This window comes from Onychomys torridus, chromosome 19, assembly GCF_903995425.1.
Source record: "Onychomys torridus chromosome 19, mOncTor1.1, whole genome shotgun sequence".
Classification (NCBI taxonomy): Eukaryota; Metazoa; Chordata; class Mammalia; order Rodentia; family Cricetidae; genus Onychomys; species Onychomys torridus.
This window is the reverse complement of record NC_050461.1, coordinates 32792524-32807537: the sequence shown is the minus strand read 5'-3', so window position 1 is coordinate 32807537 and position 15014 is coordinate 32792524.

Here is a 15014-nt window from a genome sequence, read left to right as displayed (position 1 = left end):
TCTCCTGTGGTCAACACCATCTGCATAGGGGCTGCTCCATGTATCCACCAAGGCCTTCCCTGCCCCAGCCTGCATCTGCTCACTCCCAGACCTCACCTCTCAGCTTGCTCCTCCTCCACAATGTTCTCCAACCGTAGTTTCTGAATTCTTGCAACAAACCGTGTTCTCACTTGCTTTGGGCCTCTTACTCACGCTGCCGCTTCTGCCTGGAACATTCTCCTTCCTTCTGTTGGTTTGGCTTCCTGGTAGAGTCCTCCCACTTTGCATTTAAATATCATTTCCTGTAGAGATGCCTTGTGTGACTCCTGGTCGAGGCTTAGGATCCTATTATTTGCTGTGGAGAATAATGCCTGCAATGCTTGGCGGCACCTCTTATGGGAACTCCCTTTTGTGTCCACGAGCCCACCTCACTCTCTATCCCAGACCATCATTGCTCTTCTTTACATTCTTATTTTGGTTTTTCAAGACAGGGTTTCTCTGTCTGTTTCTCAATTCTGACTGTCCTGGAACTCCCTCTGAGACCAGGCTGGCCTCGAACTTACACATATCCACTTGCCTCTGCCTCCTGAGTGCTGGGATTAAAGGTGTGTGCCACCACTGTCCCTAGTCTTTCCATTCTTTGAGGGCAGGCCCTCAATCCATCTGCCTCTCTGCTGTAACCCTGGGATCGAGGTGAGGGCCTGTCATGAGTCCGTAATGAACAAACGTCAACCGAAACGTATACTTGTTTACTGAGCATCAAATTTGGAGACTAAGAGAACCTTGCAGTAAACTTAAAACCAAGTTTTCCAATACAGGTTCTGCTTGTACTGTGGCAAGGCACAGACATCCCTTCCCCAACAACCCAGTACTTCTTCTTGAAACCTGGGGAGAAGAGTTTCTGTCAAAGATGGCGTTTCCTGCAACTGGGAAGGGGGGTATATTTTCTCACCCATGTGAGAGGCATCATTATTAACCTGAAAAATATTAAAACTGGGCACAACTGTGTTAAAATAATCCAGCCCCATACTTAAACTATACAAGATTGAAACGAGGAAAAGAACTTGGGCCGGGTGGTGGTGGCGCACGCCTTTAATCCCAGCACTCGGCAGGCGGATCTCTGTGAGTTCGAGGCCAGCCTGGTCTACAGAGCTAGTCTAGGACAGGCTCCAAAGCTACAGAGGAACCCTGTCTTGAAAAAAAAAAAAAAAAAAAAAAAAAAAAGAACTAAAAGAAGCACAGTCACTAAATGTTAATGACTTTGGAAAAAGAGAACTGGGGATATAGCTCAAATTAGCTTACTTTATGGCCCAGGGTTTGATCCTCAGTACCAAGAAATATGGTGGAGAAGGGGGTTCTGGGAGAAAAAAAGGCGAAAGGAAGAGACTTGGTAAAGTTAGCAGCCCACATTGCTCATGGGCAAGGTGTTCCTATGGCAGCCACAGAGTGACCATCAGCCGTGGAGTCTTCCTAGGAAGCACCTTTCTCCATATTCCTTTACCTTAGATGCCTGGTGGGCTTTACCTTAACAATCCCTGGGTCCACCAGAGATAGGGCTGTGTTTGAAGAATCAACTTTCATCAGTTTCACATGGAAATTCAAATGTTTTAGCATGGTATAGACATTTCTTAGGAGTCACGTTGGCCTACTTTTCCCTCCTGACTCATCTTCCATATTCTACCTCATACTTTGCTTTTGCTTTATTTGTTTCTCCGACAAGATCCCATGGCGTTCATACCAGCCACAGACTTGCCATGTAGCCAAGGCTGGCCTTGAACAGCCAATCTTCCTACCTCCATTTGTCCAGTGCTGACTGCTGGCATGTGCCACCACACCTGGTTTATATACCCATAGCCTTGGGCATACCCGTATCTCTACCAGTTGAGATCCACGCATGGTCCCTCACATGTTTCTTCTCTATTGCTCACAGGTATAATACTCTTCCACATTTCAGTCATCAGATACTCTTCACCTGATCCCAGAACTCCCTGACCCTTACATCAGTTTGGCTTGCCAACTGTTCTTCATCCTCTGAGGCTCAGCCCCTCCCCAGCATAGGCTCCTTTCCATGCTCGGCCTGGATTCCACTCTGCTCTCACTGGTCCCTGATGTCCCCTCCAATATGGTTATAGTTTGATGTTATTGTTGTTTGAGATGTGTCCTCCTTGGGATTAGAAGTGTGAGCCATGATGGCTGGCTAGCCTTTATTCTTTGAAAGAATTTGTTGGCTACCCTCTGCCAGCCAGAATCACTTAAGGAACAGTCTGAGGACAAGCCCCATGTCCCCAGAATATCTGTCCCCTTTTGTGATGAGCATGGTACTTTTACTAGTCAGCAAATCTTTGCTCAAATACACTAAAGACTGTAATCAGCGCCGGGCAGTGGTGGTGGCACACGCCTTTAATCCCAGCACTTGGGAGGCAGAGGCATGTGGATCTCTGTGAGTTCGAGACCAGCCTGGTCTACAAAGCCAGGACAGACTCCAAAGCTACACAGAGAAACCCTGTCTCCAAAACCAAACCAAAACAAAACTTATAATCAGGTTTGTGTAACCTGACCCCTGCTTGAATACTAGAAGACACATTTTAACAACCAGCTGATGACTGGCTTGCTACCAAATTCTGACTTTAAAACATGTTTTTACCATAGAACCTTTAAGTGCATTCAATAAATTGGCATAGTTTAGGAAGAAAAAAAAAAGAGTGCCCCAGTGTCTCCTTCTCGGGACTGTTACCACAGATAGCCATTCTGGTACCACGAACCCGGGCAGCTGGACTCTGGAGGAAAAGAAAGCACTACAAATGTTGCATATAAACCTTGTTGATCCTAGAGTGCTCATCTGGGGGAGGGGGAGGGGGAGGGCGCTATTCGATGACAAGAATGACAAAAAGTGGTAAACAATTCTTAAGAAGCTCGCTTCCCCATCTAAGTGCTAACCAGCTAACCAGGCCGACCTTCCTTAGCCTCTGATATCAGGCAAGAAGGCTTTTTTTTTTTTTTCTATTTGAGTCGGGCTGAATAGGGGCCGTCCTTTGTTGAGATGAATGAAATCTGCTTGGGCACTGGAATTTGTTTCTGAGGGAGGAGTCCTCCAAGAAGCCCTTCTCCTGCTCCACCCTGGCGCCTGCCCTAGGCGCACAGAGGCCAGCAAGTCTGCACCCGGCCAGGAAAGGGCAGGGCAGCCAGCACCAGCTCGGGACAGCAGCAGGATGCTCAGCCTGTTCCAGGCCCTGCCGCAGTCCCTAGGGACCAGAGGCGGTGAAACCACTGTGCTTGTCCCAGGCCTTGGGCTTGACTTGTGGTCTCTCAAAGTTGGTTCTGGATGTAACCTTGCATAAACCTGGCACACTGCCCACACCTCCTGTGCACTCTAATAGCTCTAGGGATTGTTCTGGGACAACATGCTGCACAGCAGTAGTGTGCCTGCTTCTCTTACTCTGTGTGGAGTGCCTGGAATGGGTTTGAAACCAGGCCTCCAATCTGGTGTGCAGCTCAGCTGTGTGGCTGTTTCTCCTGAGTCGGACATGGCTGTTGCCATCTTGAATTGGAGCAGTTCTCATTGGCAGGGAGCTCTCAGGAGATCAGGCCCACCGACTTTCTGTCCATCAGAGGGAGGGGAGAGGTTCGCGGGGATCCCAGCCTTTATGGGATCTGCAGGAGGCCCCTCTGGTCCCCGTGGTTTTACGTGAGGTAAATAGCTGATTGACTGGGACTGGTTAGTGACATGGCTACCTATAAGTTTCTTAAGGGAGGCTTCGCTAGAGTAGCTAGCTTGTCCTAAGTCCATGCTAGGGGAGGGACTCGGCTGTGCTGTAGCTGCCTTGAGCTGCCCATGTTTCTCTAAGTAACCCCAATAATGTCATCGGTTTACCAAGATGGACTTGTATGAAATCATTCCTTGGTCTATCAGTACCCTCCCTAATCGGAGTTTTCCAGGAAAAATCACAACACAAGCTGCATTGGATGAATACCTTTGACTCAAAACTTGAGTGCTTCATAAACCATGATAAGAGCTTGACATGTGGCGTGGTTGGCGGAAAGCTTTCTTGGCATGTATAAGACTGTGGGTTCAGTCCCTAGCACCTCATAAAGCCAGGAGTTATGGTAATACATGCCTATAATCCCAGCACTCAAGAGTAAGAAACAGAAAGGTCAGAAGTTCAAGGTCATCCTTGGCTACATACCAAGTTTGAGTGTAGTACAGGCTACCAGATGATGTCGTAAAATAAATAAAGAATACGATGGTAATAGCTTTTACGATTTTCACAAAGACCAACTCCTTTATCCCCAACAAAGACTTTTAAAGAAAAAGTTACCCTCCTCCTGCTGATGAGGAAATTGAGATGCAGAGCGAATTGCAGAGGGGATGTCTTTTCTCCGTCCTGTTGTTTAGATCTGTCCAGGACACACAGACATACAGAGAAGACTTCTGGGTGAGGCAGGTGAGAAAAGAATTCCTGAGGAGCCCACTACGTGATTTATCCAAGTTTCTAAATAAACATACTAGACAGCACGATTGTTCTTGTAGCAGAAAGATAAAAAACTGGTTTGCAAAAGGGGTCAGGGAGGTCAGAGGGGGTTATAGAATGAAATTGGATTATGGTAAGGGTGACAGTGCTTGGTTTTCTTTATTTTGCTCTGAGTACAGACTCAATTCCCTAATAGTACCAGGAATATGAAGACTTGCTGTCTGCTTTTATTTCTGCTTGTTTATGCCTTCCCCCACCCCCCCCCCCCACCCCAGAACCTTGGTATGCAGTCAAGGCTGACCAGGAAGTCACCATAGTCCTGATGCAGCCTCCTAAATTCTGGGATGACAAATGTGAGTTCGGTCCATGATCGGTAAATGTAGAATGGATGCAGCCTCATCTGGTGTCATCCACTGCCCCGATGCCACCAGCTTTTACCTCCTGTAGATCAGCTCAGCCTTTGATCTGCCATTCTTTCCCCCAGCTGTCCACGTGACTCCTTCCGTTGTCTTCTTCAGGCTTTCACTCCAAGCCACCTCTCCAGAGAAACCTTCTCCGACCATTCCACTTAAAGTGCGTGTCCCCGCTGTCTGCAGGACCGCCATCCCAACTCCTGTCCACTTCCTTCACCTCTACCATCAACTGTATTTCATATCTTCGTATCCTGTTCTGTGTCTTTACAATAAACAGCCCATATAACCCACGTGAATGCAAAGACATTCATATATAGCACAAATAATGTACTCAAAAGGGAAAGTAAAACCAAAATCGGAAGAGAGTTACCTTTTCAATTAGTAGCATTTTCCTATTAAAGTATTTTTTTAAATTTTATGTTCTATTCTATTTTATGTGCACGAATGTTTTGCCAGCATGTATGCCTGTGCACCATGTGCATATCTGGTACCTGTAAAGGTCAGAAAAGGGCATTAGATCCCCTGGAACTGGAGTTACAAATGATTGTGAGCTACCATGCAGGTGCAGGGAACTGAACTCGGATCCTCTTCAAGAGTAGCCAGTGCTCCTAATTGCTGAGCCATCTCTCCAGCTCCCTATCAAAAGTCCTCCAAGAAAGCAGCATAGTGCATGATATTAAAGAATTTCCATGCCGGGTGGTGGTGGCATACGCCTTTAATCCCAACACTCGGGAGGCAGAGGCAGGCGGATCTCTGTGAGTTCGGGGCTCGCCTGGTCTACAAAGCAAGTTCCAGGAAAGGCGCAAAGCTACACAGAGAAACCCTGTCTCAAAAAACCAAAATAAAATAAAATAAAGTGTTTCCATTTTTGTAGTGGTCCAGAGTTCTCCATTACCAAGAAAACTGATTTCCTACCAATTAAGTCACAAAGAAGAGGACTGTGCAGTTACAGGTGACCATTAGGAGTGGATGTGGGTGACCAGACTCAGGGCCTCTGCAAGAATAGCAAGTGCTCTCAACCTCTACGCCAGTGGTTCTCAACCTTCCCAATGCTGCGACCCACGTTAATACAGTTCCTCATGTTGTGGAGACCCCAACCAAATTCTTTCATTGCTACTTCATAACTGTAATTTTGCTGCTGTTATGAATCGTAATGTAAATATCTGATATGCAACTAGTGACAATTTTATATTTAGTCACATTATTTCATTTTCCAGATGAGGCCCTTGCTGACTAGCTCATGCAAGAAAGGTGTGGAGGTTTGGACCAAACTGCACATCCGAACATCCCTGCAAACCCCCCTTACCCTTCACTGCTGCTCATCACACCCACGCATCCCCACTGCCTGTGACCAACCAGAATGACCCCGTGAAAGGTCAGCAGCAGCGCAGCGCGTAGCTTGACCAACAGTTGCTGAGTGAATGTTTGTTGAAACCACAGCCTCAACTGTTTTGTTTGGCAGCTGTTATTGATCACTGTCATTGCCTTATAAACTAAAATTGGCTCTTTTGGATCGTGGAATATGTATATGAAACAATAAGAATCTGAATGATTCCAAAATAGTATCATTCACATGGGGGAACAGCTCTGAACTGTCCCATGACATTTGAAATGTGGTAAATGTCACCATCTGTGAGACTTTCACTTTGTTCCCCACACATGCTTGTGCACACGGGTTTCCAGGTCTGAGGACACCCCAATCCAGGCTATGTTACATAGCAAAGCTGCCACTGTTCATCATTCAAGAGGCCTAGACTTGTTGAAACTATAACTTACCTGAAATTGGCTTCACAAACTCCAAGCTATTTCTTTCTTTTATCTTTTTTGATGAGGAATGTGGGGGGTAAAAAAAAAGCTCCTTGTCAATACCCTAGAGTTAGTAGAAAGTCCAGGAGACAACTTGAAAGAATAATTCAACCTATAAATACACCCTTTGGTTAATCTTAGAGCTCTAAAAGTTGGGAAATTTTTTGCAGCTTCTCTTGGAATGGCAGGGACCTGGTACCAGTACAGTAACTGGCTAGAGATGAGTGACAGGCTCCTTTACAGATGGCCACCCTCACCTGGGTTCCTTCCCTTTGACAACCTAGCTGAAGCCTTAATGAAGCAAAGGTTAAGAATAAAAAACCTATCAAGTGAGCCAAACCTCGAAATATCAATCACTTGGGTCTGCAGAGCTGGCCGGTGGTTGAGAGTGTGGTGTGGTGTTCTCCCAGAGGACCTCAGTTTAGTTCCGGCACCCATGTCAGCTTTCCACAACTGCCTGGAACTCAAACTCCAGAAGAATGTGATGCCTTAGGCCTTGAGGGCATCTGCACTCATGTACCCATACTCTCTCTCTCTCTCTCTCTCTCTCTCTCTCTCTCTCTCTCTCTCTCTCACACACACACACACACACACACACACACACACACACACATAGGAAGAGATAACAACAACAACAAAATACCAATTACTTGGTCACTGAGGTTGTTGTTAAAATCGACTCTTACAGTGTTTCATATATTAGCACTCACAACTACGTTCTCTTTCTAGTTCCTACATCAATAAGCAAATGATTACATTGGGCTTACTATAGGTGGTCATTGCCTCAGTATTCATACACTAATTCATTTTCATCGTTATTGCAATGCTCTGAGATAGAAAGGTTTTTCAGCTTTCCACCGCTGTGGCCTAGGCCTGAGAGAAACAACTTCAAAGGAGGAAGGATTTTACTTCAGCTGGCATCTCAGAGATTTCACTCTAAAGTTGGCTGGAGTCATTTTGGGACCTGGGGGGCTGCAGATCATCATGGAAGCATGAGTGTGTGGTAGAGGTTGCTTACCTGGTATTGAGGGAACAGGAAAAGTGGCAGGGAGGTGTCTACTTCCTCTAGACTCTACCTCCAAACCTGTCCATCAATCCCAATAATGCCATGAAGTTATGAGATCCACAGGAGATTAATCCATTGGTTAGGTTAGAATCTGCATGGCGGAAGCATAGGCCTTTAACACATGAGACTTTGTTTGTTTTGTAGGAGGGAAACTTTATATCTAAATCATAATAGGTAGAAACTATTTAACTATTTCTAGTTCCTTTTTCAGAAGAGAAAAATCCACAGGACAGAGTTTCAGGCACTTTCCCACATAACATTGTTAGCAGGCAGCAGGGCCAGGAGCTGAACTGTCAAACGCCAGAGCCTGACTTCCAGGCACAATGGAGTTCTTCTCTACCTCCACAGTTAAAATTTCTGTTTTTGCTGGGCACAGTGTCATGCATCTCTAGTTCCAGCTCCATAGGAGGCTGAGGTAGGAAGATTACTTAAGTCTGTGTTTGAGATCAGCTGGGGCAACATAGTGAGACTCATGGGTGACACAGAGAAACCCTGACTCAAAAAAAAAAAAAAAATCAAAAACCAAAACCAAACAAAGAAATTGATGTCCGGTAAAAAGTACTCTGCATCCCCAAAGCAGAAGATCTGAATGCCTCTGGGCTCCAAACACCCTGTGTTTACTGCTCCCGCAGTCATTGTTATCACCCAGCCCTGAAATTTCTAGGTAAATGTCCTGTCTGCTTCTGAAGCAAGGAAGTGTATCATTTGCCAGCATTTGGTGCACAGCACACCCCCAGGTAACTGTTGCATAAAAAATAAAACAGGTGCTTTAGACCTTTGTATCTATATCCTCAGGCCAGAGGGTTATCTTGTCAAAACGGGAGACGGCAGCAGCCTATTGAAGGGCCTTGTTGCCTCTGGACTTGCCTTTCCATGGCAACACTCCCCTCTACAAGTGCAGATAACATTCTGCTCTCCAACGCAAGAATTCAATGAAAAAAGTTCTTATGAAGTGCCTGACACTGAAGAGCTTACTATAGAGGATGTGCTATTTTGACACTTGAATATTTCACCTAATATCACTCTTCCCAAGGCACTCCCAGACCCAACTTAAACTCCAGCATCCTCCAGCCATGAGCACGTGGCTCTTTGCTCATCGTCAACTTGTGTCGCTCCATCTGGCATAAATGGGAGCGTGCCAGAAGCCATGGAATAATGAACAGGTCTCAGCTCTCAAGAGCAGAAACCAGACTTGATGCTTTGGAGTAAAGGTGTAAGAGGCATGATGCGCTGATGTGAACATGCAAGAGTGTACATTTGGAGGCTTTGAAATTGGCACCAACTTTTCAAAAGATAGAACAAGACTGAAAGCAATTCTGACTTGCAGATGGCTACCTTACTTCAACATCCTCACATCCCCGTGGAAACTAGGACAACTGCCCCATGACCATTCTGTCCAGCATCCAAAAGTTATTCAAAGACCATCCTGCCTTCTAAACTTTGAGGGCTACTTTGGAGCCACTGGTCAACTAACAACTCCTACAGATGTTTTCAAATCAGGAACAGCAACAGCCATACAGAGTCCCATGGACCCTTGTTCATTCTGTCTTCTAACTTTCTCTTTTGTACAGAGTTTTGTGTTGTCTGGCCTGGCCTCAAGTTTACTATGATGGCCTCAAACCTTTGATCTTCATACCCCTACCTTCCAAGAGCTGAGATTATGGACACGTGGCTCCATGCTTGGTTTATTCGAGGTCGGGAATTGAACCCCATGCTTCATGTGTGGGAAGCAAGCCATTGTCTCCTCTCTAAAGATGGAGAACACACCTGGGAGGCTTAAGTAATGTGCTGCGTACTTGGAAGTCTTCTAGTGAAGACACTGTCAGACTCAGGGATTATTACACTTGGCCATTAAACTATATGCATGGCCCCTAGCATGATAATAATTATGGGGCTGGCTTAAATCTGCATATATTGAATCATTGAGATGAAGAGATAAAATTCTTGTCTCTTATTTAGACTATTCCTCCTTCCTCAAAACACACAGTAGTGGTATATTTCTACCCAACTGAATAAATACAGCTTGGCTTATGTGCCATTAAAGATAAAGGGAAGTTTTATTTTAGACCTTTTCTTTTTTCTGAAGACCTCATGTTTCTTCATATAGAATGGCTTCCGATGAAATATAAATGCATGTTAAACTTTGAAAACTTTTCACTGGTCAAATTCATTATAGAAATAGTACATACACATTCGGGGGCTCAAGAGATGACTCAGAGATTAAGAGCACTTGCTGCTTTTCCAGAGGACCAAAGTTTGGTTCCCAGCACGCACCCATGTTGGGTGGCTCACAACTGCCTATATCTCCAGCATCAAGGGACCCAATACCCTCTTCTGGTTTCTGTAGGTACCTGCACACATGTGCCTTTCCTGAGGCCCTAGACACTAAATAAACTTTAAAATAAATACATAAGGTAAATAAATTGAAGTAATTTAAAAAAAAAAAAGAGCACACTTGATAAAAATGAGAGTTTTAGGATCAGGAGAGATGTGTCCATGGGTACAGGCTCTTGCTGCATAAGCCTGGCAACCTGAATTCAGTCCCCAGAAGGCAGAAGGAGAGAATGGACCCCCACAAGTTTTCCTCTGACTCCCACACATACAATTGTACAGTCAAGTGTGCATGAGCATGCTCTCACACATGCACACGTGCACACAAATAATAAACAAAAATTTAAAAAGAGTATTTTACCCTAAATGTATTTTAAACTTTTTTGTTCAGCTAAATCTGAGAAGGAATTCTAGACAAAACTCCTCTCTAGTAAAATGCTGTATTAAAATTAAAAATAAAAATGACAGGCCTCATAAGCAGCCAGTGTCTTTAAATGTGAATGAATAAACAGGAGAATTGTAGAAGAGTATGCTGGTCTTCCTGCTGCCATGTCTTGTCACGACAGCATGGAGGCGGGTCACAACGGAAAAGCAGAACTGCAGACATGCACTCAACCCTTTTCAGGGCTGACCTTTTGCAATGCAGATGTTTTGGGATCACACAAAAATTTCCAAAGAGCTTCCCTCTCTTCAGAAAGTTAATATAGATATAGAGTTGATTTACGTTTTGTTTTGCCGAGGTTGAATACAAGGCCCTGTGCATCCTAAGCAAATTCTTCACTGGTGAGCTGTATTCCTAGCCCCATTATTATACTTTTAACAGAAAATAGTGCTTGTTTCTCTGGCAGAAGACCTGGATTTGGTTCTGGCCATCACATGGTGGCTCACAGCCATCTGAAACTTCAGTTCCAGGGCATCCAATGTTTCCTCAGACCTCCCCAGGCTCTTGGGTGGACATAGTACACATTTATACACTCAGGCACACATGTATACACATAAATTAAATAGATATAGAAATATGTATTTTTGTCATTTGGAACACACACACGGAGCAGAATGAAGTTTCATACATAATAAGCATCTCTAAGTACATATTCTATGCTTATGAATGCTCAACTAAAATATTTAATTAAATATCCTGTTTATTATACTATAAAGACATACATTTAGTTTCAAAACTTCCAAAAATCTCATGAAAATCTTGAAGTATGGTGGCAGGAGCCTGTCACCTAGCACTGAGGAGGCAGACACAGAAGGGAGGTCACCCTCTACTACAGTCTCTGTCCCTGCCACCTACACAGTGAGGGGTGTAGTTTGAAGATCGGGAAGTTCAGTTCCAGCACTGTTAATTCTAGGTGCCCGCTGTTGTTTTTATTTTTTATTTTTTAATTTTTTTTTCTTTTGTTTTTTGAGACAGGGTTTCTCTGTGTAGTTTTGGTGCCTGCTCTGGATCTCGCTCTGTAGACCAGGCTGGCCTCTGATCTCACAGAGATCCGCCAGGCTCTGCCTCCCCAGTCCTGGGATTAAAGGCGTGTGCCACCACCACCCCGGACAGCTGTTGTTAAATGCTAATCTGTGAATGTCCTGGCACCATACTTGTTGCCTAAGATTCACAAAAACATGATTGGGGGTGAATGAATGGGAACTTTGAAACAGGGGAAGCGGGTTGGGGATTTAGCTCAGTGGTAGAGCGCTTGCCGGGCAAGTGCAAGCGCAAGGCCCTGGGTTCAGTCCTCAGCTCTGGAAAAAAGGAACTACTAAAAAAAAGAAAAAGAAAAGAAACAGGGGAAGCAGACGGGGCATCGGTGTTGCAAGCCTTTAAACTCAGCACTTGGGAGGCAGAGCCAGGTGGATCTCTGCGAGTTTGAGGCCAGCCTGGGCTACAGAGTGAGTTCCAGGAAAGGCTCCAAAGCTACACAGAGAAACCCTGTCTCAAAAAAAGAAGAAAAAATAAAAATAAATAAAATTTTAAAAAAGGTACTTATTGAGTCAGGTGCAGAGGTGCAAGCCTATGTAATTCTAGCGTGTGGGTGCGAGGATCAGGAATTCAAGACCATCCTGAGCAAGTTTGAAATCAACATGTGCTATGTGATATTCTCTCTCCCTGCATGTATAGAAATACAGATAGATAGGATCATTTTAGTATGGTTGCACAACTAACTTCACCACACACACATTTTTGCTGTGTAACCAATTCTGCAGTAAGTATCCTTACATGGAGTGTCAAACTTATGAGCGTTTATCTTTTTGAAGGTTGATTCTGAAAGTTAGGGTACTTTGCTTTGCTTTGTTTTGCTTTGCTTTGCTTTTGTTCATTGATATGAGGTCTTACACTAGAGCCCAGGCTGGCCTGGACCTCTTGGCCATCCTGTGTCAGCCTCCTGAGGGTTAGGATTATTTGTATGCTCCACCACGCCTAGCTTATAAAGTAAGACTGCTGAGCCAGTAGACAATGGTATTTTCATTTTGCATAAATATTGCTCAGTTATTTTCATAAATATTCATATTCCTCTGAACTATATAAAAGCAACTATTTCTTCAGAGTCTTGCTTGTTTTGAGTGTATCCCGTGTATATATGTTTATTTGAATGTATTTCTGTTCTTCTGATTTTTTTTAAATCCTGTAAGCTTTGTGTATTATGTTGTTTGTCAATTGGGCAAAGAAAGGCACTCTGTAATCCTAACATTCAGGAGGATGAGTCAGGAGAATCATGAGTTCAAGGCTAGCCAGGGCTATACAGCAATGTTGAGGACAGCCTGGGTTACAAATGTTTTCTTTATTGATTATTTTTCTTCTTACATTTTTCTAAGCATTTTTGGGTGGAACTTCTATCAGCTTAGTCAAAAGGATTGACATGAACTTTGGAAAGGTTCCCACCTATTAAGCCAGCAAGTAATATAACAATATTCATTTTTTTTTTTTTTTATCTTTTCAAGACAGGTTTTCTCCATGTAGTTTTGGTGCCTGTCCTGGATCTCACTCTCTAGACCAGGCTGGCCTCACACTCACAGAGATCCACCTGGCTCTGCCTCTGGAGTGCTGGGATTATAGGTGTGCACCACCACTGCCTGACAACAATATTAATTTTCATATGGACATTGAGAGTGCATCAGTATCAGAAATAGTGTCACAGGAGGAAATAACTGCTATGAACTGAGTCATATCTCATCCAGCTCACATGTTGCAGCCTTGCCCCTGATGTAGTGGTGTGTTGAGATTAAACTCTAGAAGGTAATATTTCAATCAGAATGAGAAGTCCGTCATCTTGGATCAGTTCTGCTGTAAGAAGAGTCTCACCCTGTTATGTGAAGATACAAGAAGGAGTTGGTCATCTACATACCTGGAAAACACTCTTCACTGGAAACCATCCACACATGCCAGCACCTTAAAATTGGATTTCTAGGCTTCAAAACAGTGAGGAAATGCATTTCTGTCATTTAGGCATCCTAGTCTACAGTATTTTGTTATAGCATCTTGAACTGGCTGAGAGAGCAATGAACAAATTGAAAGGTTACACTGCCTAAAAGAGCTAGGTAGTGGAGTGTGGTGGTACACTCTTACAATGCTCTGGAAACTGAGGCAGCAGGTTCCAGCCTGAACTGCATAATGAGACCCTGTCTCAACAGAAAGAGGGGACAGGGAGACAGAGACAGACAGAAAGACACACAGAGACAGAAAGACACTCGGAGAGATATTGAGACATCACGATCACTCGGCTTCATCAATTACTGATAGACTGATTACCAACATTTGGTCATTGCCTTTCAGAACTGTTACTACATTTTCCCATTCACGTCTTTGATGTCTGGGCTAGGATACCCCAAAAGCCAGGTGTAGCCAAAACCATCGACCATAGTGCCTGCTCCTGGCTCCTTCAGGTGGCAGGGTCTTTCTCACATCTTTGTAGCCCCTGGGAAGCCAAACTTTTACACAGTGGCTCAGGACTCCAGCTGAGAAAGTCTCAGTGAAGGAGGCTGGAGCATCATGCTGCCTTAACCGCGGAAGTTAAATGACACCACTTCAGCTACTACGCTAAAGGGTGCGGATCCAACCAAACCCTTATACAATCAAGTGGAGCGAGATGCTCCTACCTGTCAGCCAGAACATAACTGAAGAACTTCGTGTTTTAAAATTGTCACACTCAAATACATACGCATAAGTAGAGAGATATGTGTACGTGTGTGTGTGTGTGTGTGTGTGTGTGTGTGTGTGTGTGTGTGTGTGTTTTAAATCTGTCTTTAATTCCCTGTAATTCTTACAACAAACCAATTGCTAGGAAGCATGTTGTTAGGCAACTTTGGCTTGCCCAGCATCACATAACTGCTAAGAAGCAGAGGCAGGATTCAAGTCCTAAATAGCAATAACTCTCAGGCTAGTCCTACTAAGTCACTTAAAAGGATACTCCATTTGTCTTAACATTCACTATTGTCATCCCAACCGTTTTGAGTTGATATCACTATGTATGATTTCCTGGGGGGCAGGGGACCCAGAAGAAATAGAATTGTGTTCCATTTAAATAAACACAATTTACAAAACGGAACAATCCCAGGTAGAGTTTCAAATTGAAAGCAATCATGCTCAGGGATTGATTCATCCTAAGGCATATTTTTCTAGAATAATAGGATGGAAACTCGTGGCTGGTTCTTTGCGGTTTTTTTTTTTTCCCCTGGGGCTGTTCCTGTTGCTGGCCATGTCTGCCCAGCTCACTCTTCCTTCTCTGGAAGCAGCAGCTGATTCAAATTATCTGAGAAATTACCTCAGCTCTGTGTTCTGTGGCACACATAGAGACATGGCCAAAGGTCCTGTCTGCAGAGTAGAGAAGGCAAGACTAGGTTTTCTCATTTCCTTCTCCTGTCTTTCAGTCAATGCACATGGCAACAGGCCATTCCACGCCCCGCACAGAGCAACCCTCTCACGCCATGATTCATTTATGCAGAACACAGAAGAGC